This window comes from Notamacropus eugenii, chromosome 3, assembly GCF_028372415.1.
Source record: "Notamacropus eugenii isolate mMacEug1 chromosome 3, mMacEug1.pri_v2, whole genome shotgun sequence".
Classification (NCBI taxonomy): Eukaryota; Metazoa; Chordata; class Mammalia; order Diprotodontia; family Macropodidae; genus Notamacropus; species Notamacropus eugenii.
Window position 1 is genome coordinate 427,331,922 of NC_092874.1, and position 11,807 is coordinate 427,343,728.

Consider the following 11,807-nt stretch of genomic DNA (forward strand, 5'->3'; position numbering starts at 1 on the left):
GTCTCAGTTTCCTTACCTGTAAATAACCCTCCTTCCTTCCTTCCTTCCTTCCTTCCTTCCTTCCTTCCTTCCTTCCTTCCTTCCTTCCTTCCTCTTCCTTCCCTCCCTTTTTCCTTCCTTCCACAAACATTTATTAAGAGCCTACTATGGGCAAGGCATTGTGGGAGGCATTATGTTAGGCAGTGTGGGAGATTCAAGGATGTCCAAGAGACAGTCACTGTCCTACTGTCTTGTCACACAATAACTGATCAAGGAGGGGCACTTCCGTCCTCCTTGGGGTTCAGCTTTGCCCCAGTTTGCCCTTGAGCAAGGGAGGTCTAAGGACCTCTGGGTGCCCTGTTCAGCATTTATTCCAACTATCTTTTGAGAAAGGGAAGGTGAAAAAAGTGCTGGATTTGGAGTCGGAAAGCTTAGGGCTTGAATCACAAATCTGATACTTATTACCCATGTAACCTTGGGCAAGTCACTTTTTGTCTTTGGACCCTTCCTTCCTACCTACCTAAATGAATTTTAACTGGATAGCTCCTTACCAATGTGGAAGTTTTACCCTGGGGAAAATGACTGCCTCTAAATGGCACTAGACAGGGAGAAGTGGATTCTGAGCTATGGTTTCCCAAGATTAATGTCCTTGTGGTGGTGTATTGGATAGAATGAAGTCCATTCCCCTCCCCCTGGCAGAATGAGGTGACTGGAATAAATAGTCACTTCTAGATCTAAATCCTATGTTTCTACAGACTATGCCATGGGCAGTAACTACAGCTGGTGGTTGCCCATCAGTCAGTCAGACAATCAATCAACAAGCATCTATTAGCATTTACTACATCTCATGGTACAAATGGAAACTTCTTAGCAGGTGAATAGAAAAGGTTGGAGCCTTAATGTTCTCCATTCAGGGAAGGGCCAGAAACACCTCAGTCATGGAGAGCCAGGGGTGTGTCACCAGAGAGGGAGATACAAGTTATTAAGCAGAGGAGCTGGCAACAGGAGATGAAGTGCGATCAGAAGAACTAGTCTACCAAATTTCAGGGAACAGGTGAAGACAGGTGGTCTGGGACAGGTAGGTAGCAATTTCAAATAAGTCCAGGGCAGGCAGAATGAGGAACAAAGACCCCAAGACAATTTGCTGCAGCTGTAAGGCAGTATTTTCTGATTGTGTATTGATTGTCTTTATCTGAAGAGACTGGAGGCTAGCCTTGCCTTGCTGCTTCCTCTAAGTGAACTTTAGCTGGACAGCTCCCCAGGACTGCTATAACTTTACACAGGGGTAAAGGCTTGGGGGTGCTTCCTCTAAGTGGCAGTAGGCAGGGAGAGACAGGATCTGAGCCTGGTTTAGGAAAATGAATGTGGTGGTTATAGTGGGTAGAGAACTGGGGTGAGTAAACTAGTTAGAAAATAATAGCAGTAGTTCAGACAAGGGGAAACAGAAGTTTGAACTAGAAGTAGAAAATATCAGAGCTGGCAGAGACCTCAGGGCCTCTGAAGCCTGGGGATTAAGTACAAGTTGGGCTAATCAAAATGGTTCTGCCCAAACAAGTCTCCAGTTACTAGTCATTCTAACCTGAATAGGGATTAGCTAACATTCAACTGAGCAAGATCTTGTGGGAACTGGACTATAGATTCACACTCAGGGACTGGAGATGGTGCTATGAAGTGGAGGTAGTGGGGGTGAAATAGGAGTACTGAAGATGAACTCAGATTTATTTTTCTTCACCCCTCTTAATTTAGCAAATAATCACAAACTTAATGAGACTAGAGGCACAAAGGTACATGAAAAAAAACCCAAAGGGTCTATTTCACCCTTCATGGGTAAATTCCTCTCCTCAGCCCCCTCCCCAGACCTCAGAGGAGATCTTCTTCAGGGACAAGTTCAGGCTTGCTCTTGATGTGGACCCAGAGAATCACTCCCTTCCTGCCCATAATTGGTATCTTCTTGGAATTGAAGAAAAAGTCCTCATTCCAGCCTTAAGTTTTCAGGTATAAGGGATACTGGAACCATGGAAGATTCCTTATCTCCAATTAGGTCTTATACACAGCTCAGCTAGGGCTTGAAGGAATCATTATGATGTCATCTGCAACAAGAGTGCCTGGAAAACTTCACCAATTACAACTTCACCAAGAATCTATCTTCTATTTGGACTCTGTACATTTAGATGGCAATAAAAACCATTAGAGGATATATCTTCCTATATTATGCCTTGCTTGATGTTAATTATCAGTGTGTCCTCAAAATTATCTCTACTGTTAAATCTTTCAAGAAGTATTATATGATTGGGAAACACCATGTTAGGAGAGAGCACTTAAGGTGGCATTTTGTTCTACTGAGTCAAATGTTTTTCCTTGGTCGGCAGACAATGAAGTCAGTGAGACCTTGGATTCACTACACACCTTTTAGCCAATTTTGTGACTATAAAGATGTGGTCTTTAGTAGAATTATATTTAAATAGCCTATCTACTCCTTTCTTAATCCCTCCTCTAGGATGCCCTTGATTTGTATATAGATTATTCTTAAAGATTTTTACCGATATGGGAAAATAAACATTTAAGTGGGTAGTTACTGATTTTTTGGTTTGTTTTTCAAAGCTTTCAACATCCTATTTCTTCAGATTATGTTAATAGCATCAAGCCCCAGAACACTGTTGAGGCTGTTAAATGAAATCGAGTTACTCTAAGAATTTGGCATAACCATCCACATGGGGAAAGCAGAGTGGATATAGAATACCTATTGTCCAGAAATATAATATGCTGGATGTTGGAAAACCCAAAGACCTGATCTAATTGGGCAGACACTGCAAATATATAATGGGATGAATCCAGAATCTGGAGGAGAGCAGACTGGATGCCCTTTGGGAATTGCAGAGTGCTTTTAATGATTCCTAGGTTTTCCCTGAAAGGTCCATCTTTTTAAATATCAGTATTCTTCCTATAAAGTTGTATGGAATACCACTAAAGCTGCAGGTCACCCAAGGGGTGATGGAGAGGCCATGATGAGTTAGGTGCAATATTTTGCTGATAAGGGCTTAGTTATGCAGGGAAGGCAATGTAAAGGATGTCTCCCTACAACATTTGACTGTAGATCAACTTCTTTGGGATGCTCTCCTTTCTCTAGGTTTTTCTGACATTTCTCTCTCCTGGTTTTCCTATTGTTCTGCCAGCTCCTTAATTATCTGTCTCCTGGACTAGCACAATAGCTTTCTAACTGGTTTTCCTACCCTACTCTAATCTATGTCCTTCTCAGCTACCAAGATGATTTTTCTAACTCATAGGTGTAACTGTGTCACTTCACTACTCAAGAAACTCTAGTGTCTCCCTATACCTCTGGGATTAATACAAAATCCTCTGCTTGAAATCTAAAATTCTTAAAATCCTGAACCTTTCCCACCTTTCCAATCTTTTCCCCTATTACTTCCCTCCACAAACTCTGTGAACCAACTACACTGACTTGCTTGTAATACTTCCAACAGGACAGTCCACATCTTGTCTCCATGGCATTGCACTAGCTGCTCCCCATACCCAGAATGCCCTCTCTCCTTTCCTCTGATTCTTAATTTTCTTGACTTCCTTCAAGACTTAGCTCACATTCTGCCTCTTGCACGAGGTCTTTCTTGGACCACCTGCCCACCCAACTACTGAGATTACTTTTGTCTATTCTGTATATGTCCTGCTTGTTCATAGTCATATACATTTTGTATTTTCTATTAGATTGTGAGCTCTTTGAGGGCAAGGACCATATTTTTGCCTTTTTTTGTATCCCCAGCATTTAGCACAGTGTCTCACACACACACACACACACACACACACACACACACACACACACACACACACACACACACACAGTAAGTGCTTAATTAATGCTTGTTGACTCCCTGACTGATGGAGATATATGACTAGAAAAGGAGCTGGGTTGGTCATATAGCAAGAACAAAGTAGCCAAATGGTCTATTATTATGTATTTTAGGGCAAGACATCTTGAAGAAAGCATCCAGTACCTTCTGTGGACCCCAATGGTATGAATAAGAGGTACTCATGATGAGAAAAATGGATTGGTTTCAATCTATGCAATTAGAGACAGTATCTGAATTGATGAGTACATAAATCCATTCAAATATCCAAGTTTCAAAGGAAATGAGATAGTGTATACAAGGTTGCAAACCTTTATGTGCTATAAACATCAACTATGATTATTATCAATCCTCAGTTTCCCCTTCTATTAATTGAAGATCTTAGTATTTAAGCTCATAGGATTCACCGCGGGAAACAGATTTGTGAGATTACAGCTAGATTCAGATTAATGTGAATGAATCCCATGAGGTGGGAATTACCTGTTTCTATTAGGCTGGAACCAATTACTCTATTTTGTATAATCACAATTTTGAATAGTGCAAATTCAAATACTTGTGATCATTTCATGAGATTCGTTATTCATAGTCATTGGAACCTAGCTGCATCTAACTCACTGACACAGTACCACCAGGTGATACATATGCTTACCTTGAGGACAGGCAGACACTAACTACGCGCCAGGAGGCAGAGTTGGAGGAAGTTATAAAACCATGTTGACTGAGTCTAGTAGAAGATTATATTATCTAATTTTAACTGGGTTCTCACTGCAGCAAGGCAATCCTGCTATTTCATAATCTGTTCTCTATTACCATAGTGGCTGGTACAAACACTTTTTCTACCCCCCCTTAAGCCTTCCATGGCACCCCTCTCCCCTTCTACTGAGGACTTCATCTCATAAGTCACAAAAATTTTGAAGCCATTTACTTTCTCTTCTTCTCATCTCACATCTCCAACATCATCCCTTCCTATCTCCTCCTTCAGTCAGTCTCTGATAGAGTTATCATATTTATTAATCTCAGTCTTAACTCCTATTTAATCTCTTAATTGCCAAATTTAATGGCTTTTTTTCATTCCTCATCATCTTGACTTTTTTGCAACACTTGACACTGTTACCTATTTTGCCTCTTGGATAGTCTGTCCTATCTTGGTTTTTGTGACACTGTTCTTTCTGTTTTCCTCCTGTTTGACTGTTCCATCTTAGTCTCCTTTAATGCATCTTCACTTATATCACATCTGATAAATATGGGCATATACCAAGACACTGTTCAAGGTCTTTTTCTTTCTCTTGATAATCATTCACTATCAGTATAATGATCATCTTGATGCAAATAACTCCCAGATCTACAAGTAGATGCTTATTTATGGATGATTTCTTTGGTTCCTTCCAGTTCTTAGGTTCCAGGAACCATGGAATTTTAGAATTGAAAAGAGCTTCAGAGAATATATAATTCACACTCATCATTTTACAGGTGAGAAAACTGAGACCAAAAGAGGTTGTGACTTATCTAAGTCCACAAAGGGTTAGTTAGCTTTCATGGATTCAATTATTGCTTTGATGCAAATGACTCATAGATCTATAGATCCAGTACAAGATTATCTCTTCATATAATTAATTTCTTAATGGATATTCCCCACTGGATGGATATCCCATGGGATACCAAACTCAATATGATCAAAGCAAAATTAATGCATTTTGCCTCTCAACCATCCCTCTTCCAAATTTCTGTGGAGGGCACCATTATTCTTCTAGTCATCTAGTTTAACAACCTTGGCATTACCCTCAAATCCTCACTCTCATTTACCTCCATATGCAATCTGTTGCCAAGTCTTGTCATTTTTCCCTTCCCAACATTTTTCATACCTATATGTATATATATGTACACATACACATATATGTGTATATTTATATATATATGTATATATACACATACACATACATTCTCTCTATTCTTACATCCACCATAATGCAGGCTCTCATCATCTCTTTTCTGAACTCTTGCCATAGTCTCCTAACTGTTTTCCCTGACTCATATATCTCTTTTCTCTAATTCATCCTCTGCACAGCTGCCAAAGTGACTTTCCTAAACTATTGACCTAACTATGTTGCTACCTTTCTGCCATAAATAAACCCCAGTGACTATCTATTGCTTATAGGAATCAATCACTTGTTTATTTATCAAGGTATCTCCATCCTACCTGTGAAACATGGCAGGGCATATGTGGCCAGGGCAACTCCAACTCATATTCCTAGACCAGTGTCCCAATTGGAATTTCAGTCTTCAATATTACTGCTTGTCTCCTTGTAGACCTACTAATGTCCTTTGATGAGGTCATCAGGCCATCAGATCTTTTTTTTTCTGATCAGCTAGGATTCTCTGATCATCATGTCTCTCTTCCACACAGCTGTTTGCTAGACTCTCTACTGAGCTGCTCTCTGTTTTTTATCCATTAGAATCTTCACTGAGCTGCTTTCTGCTGCCATCTGATGGTCTTCAGCTGTGACATGGACCTTTTTTTGTAGGGCAGGATGTCTGGCTCTTTTGTGATTCCAAAAGCTGCAGCCAGTTACACCCAGTCAGCCAGGGGAAAAAAAGCAATTCTAGCATATTAAGTAAGTCTTTTAGAATGAATTTCTCTGGTGCTTCCTGATTTCCTCAGTCTTAATTCACTTTTGAATTATTTTCAAAATCCCTTTAAACTTCTATTATATCCTTAGTCACTAGTTTCTGTCCTTGACTATATACCAAGATTAAGATTAAAAGAGACTAGGAGGGAGCAAAGTTGGCACCACTTCCCCCAGGAAACAAATGATTGTATTGCCCACATCACTATTTTTTTTTTTTTAGCACGAAACAGCATCCTAGATGAATATGAAAGTTCTTCTTCCCCCAAAGAGGTAATTAAGAGTATAGTCAGGTTTAGGGGCTTAATCTGTGGCTATGAAACAGAAGCAAACCATCTAACTATGATCTGTCTCCCCCTGCTTTGTTACTAGTATCTTCTAACCACTAAGATAAATAGACATTGCCTTAAGGATAGATAATAACTAACAAACATGGTAAATTGTGAAGGCAGACATCATCATGTTTCACAAAGCCATCAAGGTCTTCCTGCCAGCCTCTCCCAGAACCTCCCTCTGAGATCCCTTCAACTCCAGCTCCAACGAGCCTGGCTCATGGCTTAGGGCATCAGTGCCCTGCCCTGAACATCCTTGGGTAGGGAGGTGATTAGAGGGAAAAAAAGGCAAAAAGAGAAAAGGATGGAAGCCAGCCAGAGAACTTGTTTTCAGCAACATCTAATCTGTAATTGGGCTAATTCGTCAGTATTTGTGCCTCGGCCTCTTTGTTTCTCTGGCGTCTGTATAACTCTTGATTGGAACATTCGCTGTTCCTTTTGTGAGATCCTAAATCCAATCCTCTCTGATGATGTACATGAATGTGTTACTGATGGATGTTTTCCAGAGCCCTTTTGTTGCCTCAATTAAGGGATAATGAACAAGAATTGTGTCTATTTGTAAAACAGCCCAGCCATTTCCCGCTTCCCAATTGGCCGGACAATGTGTCTTAATTAAGCACAAAGACTTGCCGTTTAATCTACTGTCAAGAGCTCCCAAGTAGCAACGATGAAGGTAAGAGGGAAGAAAGGTGGGACGTCCCAGTGATTTGGCATCTTTGAGGCCTGATTTGGTCTTGAGGTTCTGGAAGAGGTCAACTGGACGTAGGCTCCAGATCTTCCTGGGTGGTTCAGTGGAAAGAACATGGGTGCCATAATGGGTCATGGGTTGGGAAAGGAAGATGCAGGGAAGAAAACGGACCATATCAGAAAGACAAACATGAAACGAAGTAAGAAAAGGGGGGTAGCAGTGGGTCAGGAGTCAACAGGGTAAAGAGATTACAAATAGTAGAATAAAGTAGAGGGCGCAAAGTCCATAAAGGAAGTCCAACAGCTGGCAGATTTATAGGAAATGAAGGCATAGAGCAAGGAGAGTATACACAGATACCTGAGGGCAGAATAAAAGAAGAGGTCTGAAGCCCATTTATGCAGCTAGTAGCCAGGAGGTGTTCAGTCATAACTTACAATCCCACGATGTCTTAAGGTTTGCAAAAGACTTGTCTCCCTTTTGAGTGCAAGCATTATTATCCCCAATTTAAGGATGAGGAAAGTGAGGCTTGGAGGCTGACTTGTCAGAGCTACACAGCTAATAAGTGTGGTATTCAAACTTGGGTCTTCTGACTTCAAGTCCAATATTCTAACCACTGCACTGCTTTGTCTAATTTATGTGTCTCCCATTGTGAAGGAGCAGGAGTAGGGGGAGAAGATAGAATTATTCATTTAGAGTCATAGGATTTGATTTCCATTTTGCTACTTACAACCTCCATGACCTCTAGGCAAGTCATTTCTCCTCCCTGGTCCTGAATTTCCTCATCTATAAAATGATGGATTACAGTTGATGACCTCCCAGGTCCTATGCTGATATGAGTCCAATTATCTAAGACCTGATGCTAAGGAGCCCCAATTGTTCTCTGGACTTAGGGTCATAGATTTGGAGCTAGAAGGAATGTCAATGTCCTTCCATTTTAAGATAAGGAAAAAGAGTTCTGGGAAGATTAAGTGACTTGCCCAGTGTCACTCAAGTAGTAACAGATGAAGGATTTGAACCCAAGTCTTCTGACATTCATTCCAAAGGACTATGATGCTTTTTCCTGACACTCAAGGCTGGGTTGATAGTGTAGCATTTTCTCTTACCCATCAGCTATGGAGAATGAAAATTCCAATGGCTTTGTTGAGAATTAGTACAATAGGATGCCATCCTAGCCCAAGCTCTCATCACCTCTTGCAGGGGCAATGGTACTAGCTGCTTAATTTGTCTTCTTTCCTCTGTTCTATTTCTCTCTAATCTACCCTTCATATCTCTGGCCAGTTTTCCTAACACATTGTTCTTCTCATGTCATTCTTCCACTCTAAAACCTGAAATGTCTTTCCACCTCCAACCAAATAAATTACAGATGCCAGGTGCAGGCATCAAAGGCCCTTCCACAATCCATTTCCTGCCTTATCTCACATTCTCCTTCACATACTCTTATATCTCAGCTAAAATGGTCTACTCCCCATGTATGTCCTCTTCTCATCTTGTCCTCCTTGCTGTTACTCATGACAACTGCCGTGTCTAGCACGGACTCTTCACATCCCCCCTCTCTCTCTATTGAAGTGCCTCTTTTCCTCCAGGAGCCATGCTCAAGTGCCATCTCTTCCATGCAACCTTTCCTGAAACCTCCTCCTTTGCCCCCACATGAGAGTTCTCTTTCCTCAGTTTTCTCACAGCTTTTTGCCTGGATCCTTCCTGTACATTTACGGCATTCCTCATATTTCACAGATGTCCATGTACATTATTTCTTCCTATTAGATTATAAGATCTTTGAGAGTAGGACTAATTGTCACATCTCCTTTTGAATCCCCTGAACCTGGCACAAAATCTGGCATATGGCAGATATTTAATTACTATGGAATTAAATGGAATTCTGGGTGTTGCTCCCTTGCCTGAAAATGCTTAATAATAACCATGACAATGCTATCTTTTATTTGCATAATGCTTTCAACAAAAGCTCCCTCCTCCCTACAGAATCAGTTTAGGGATGAAGGAAGCTTTAGATGTATGCTTCTATGATCTTAAGACAAGGTAGCAATATGGAAAGGATATATAGTTTGAAGTCAGAGGACGAGATTGAATTTGGCTGTGCCACTTTTATACCTGGTGACCTTGGACAAGTCCTTTTCTTTTGAAAAAATAGATTTCTATTAATATCTTTTCTTTATATCGCCTAGAATTTCCCCCACCTTATCCCTCTCAGAGAGACGTCTCATATGAAAGAAAGGATGGAAGGAAGAAAGAAAAATAAAAAGGAAGAGAGGGAAAAAACTGCAAAACCAATCAACATGCTGAAGGAAAAAACTCAACCCTGACATTATAGAAGCAAGTCACTTTCATTCAACCTTTCTGGACCACTATAGCCTCATTTATGAAATGAGGAAATACACATGATGAGGTTCAATATTCCTTCTAGCTCTAAATCTATGATCAATCAATCAAAAAGGAGTTATTATTACCCACTGAGGATACAGAAACAAAGAATGAAACATTCGTTGCTTTCAAGTCAACATGTATTTATTAAGTTAACTTGAGGTTTACTGACTAGATCTCTTTCTCAAAGACCAAGCTTTAAAACCATTTTACTCTCTAGTTCCTAGATTGGACAACAATCTAGGTGCCCAAGCTTGGTGCCCAAGCACCACTTAATGGCTATTTTTTGGCCCCCCCAGGCTCATAGTAGATGTAAATAGTAACTTTCTCTTTTGGCCAGCAACCCTGAACGTCTTCATGTCCCAGTTTGATTTTTTTTTTTATTAAAGTGATGTCCCTTGACTCACTTCTTAAAGAGGCCTATTCACTGACTGGGTATTACCTCACTCAAAGTGAGAACCTAAAAAGGCCTTAGCCTAAAAGGGGGAGGATCTCCAAATGTATCCTGGGCCATCTCCAGTCATCCTGATGAATATTTGGCCATTGGCCCCAGATGTCTCTGGAGGAGAAAGCGAGGCTGGTGACCTTGCACAGCCCTCCCTCCTTCAAATCAAAGTCAACTGCGAGTCATATCATCATCTCCCTATTGTCAAGGCCTTTTCTGAGACGGAAGGACAAACACAACAACATAACAACAATTTATTAAGCATTTGCTATATTCCAGACATTATGCTAAGGACTCAGGCTATGAAGAAATACAGAAAAAGTCCCCATTCTCAAGGAGCTTACAGACTTTATTGGGAAGACATATACAAACTATACACATACAAGCTATGGAGTAGATGGGAAGCAACTTCAGAGGCAAGGTGCTGGTAGTGTTGGCTACTTTTAAAGGATGGGATTTAAGCTGAGTCTTGAAAGAAGTCAGGGAAACTAGCAAGCAGAGGTGAGGAAAGAGCATTCCAAGAGTTTACATTCTAATGAGGAAGACATCAAGGATATATGTGTAAGCATAGTCAGGATGAATAAAAGGAGAAAAATACTAATAAATCCATAGCAGCTAGGAAAGGAAGGCACTAGCAGTTGGGGTTGAGGGGCCTGGAAAGTTTGGCATTGGTAGCAATGCTTGAGCTGGATTGTGAAGGATGAGAGAGAGTCTGGCTCTAGCTCCATCCAAGGTCCCCACTCTCCAGCTTGTCTTTTTTCCAATCTTTCCCCTCCCAGCCTTCCATCCTTCCACTCTAAGAATGTGCCCTTCAATCCATCCAGACTACCAGTCCATCTTGTTGAGTCTTCCTGCCCCACATGCCCCCTTCACCTCCTTGCCTTTGCTCTTCCTGTGCTTCCAGTCTGGAAAGCCTCCAATCTTTTTCTGTCCATCTGGATCTTATTCATCCAGGGAACATAGGCAAAACAACATCAGCCACAACACTATGAAGAGGCAAGGCAGAGGCAGGTGGAAACACCGTGGCTGAGCAGAACACTCACACAGGAAGCCAAGGGGGTACCTGGGAAAAGACTGACCAGGGAGAAAATACCAAAACTGAGCCCGGGATGACAGGGGTCTCTGGACAGCCCTACAGCCCTCTGTATCCTCCGGCTCCATCTTCCCATTGTCAACATTGGCCAGAGCACTGCTTTGGCAGCACATAACTAAAATTGAAATGATACAGAGAAGATTAGTATGTCCCCTGTGCAAGAATGCCACACAAATTCGTGAGGTGTTCCATATCTTATCCATCCATTGTTTCACTCAAGCCCCATCTCCTCTTACCATCACATGTAAGTGCAGAGAGCAGAGGGACACAGAATCGTAGATGCTAACATTTGGAAAGAAGCCTGAAAGTCTCACCTCCTACTCAGGGCAGCAGCCCTGACTGGTGATTCTATAGCTTGTGCTCGGATATTTACAGTAATGAGGAGCTCACTGTATCACTTGCAGTGATGG

General features: G+C 41.3%; 1 non-coding gene across 1 annotated transcript; it reads left to right on the forward strand.

Moving 5' to 3' along the window:
- Positions 1–11,491: 11,491 nt before the first annotated feature.
- Positions 11,492–11,595, forward strand: LOC140497989 (U6 spliceosomal RNA). Its single transcript, XR_011964983.1, has one exon. It is a non-coding gene; the product is annotated as a U6 spliceosomal RNA (small nuclear RNA).
- Positions 11,596–11,807: the final 212 nt, after the last annotated feature.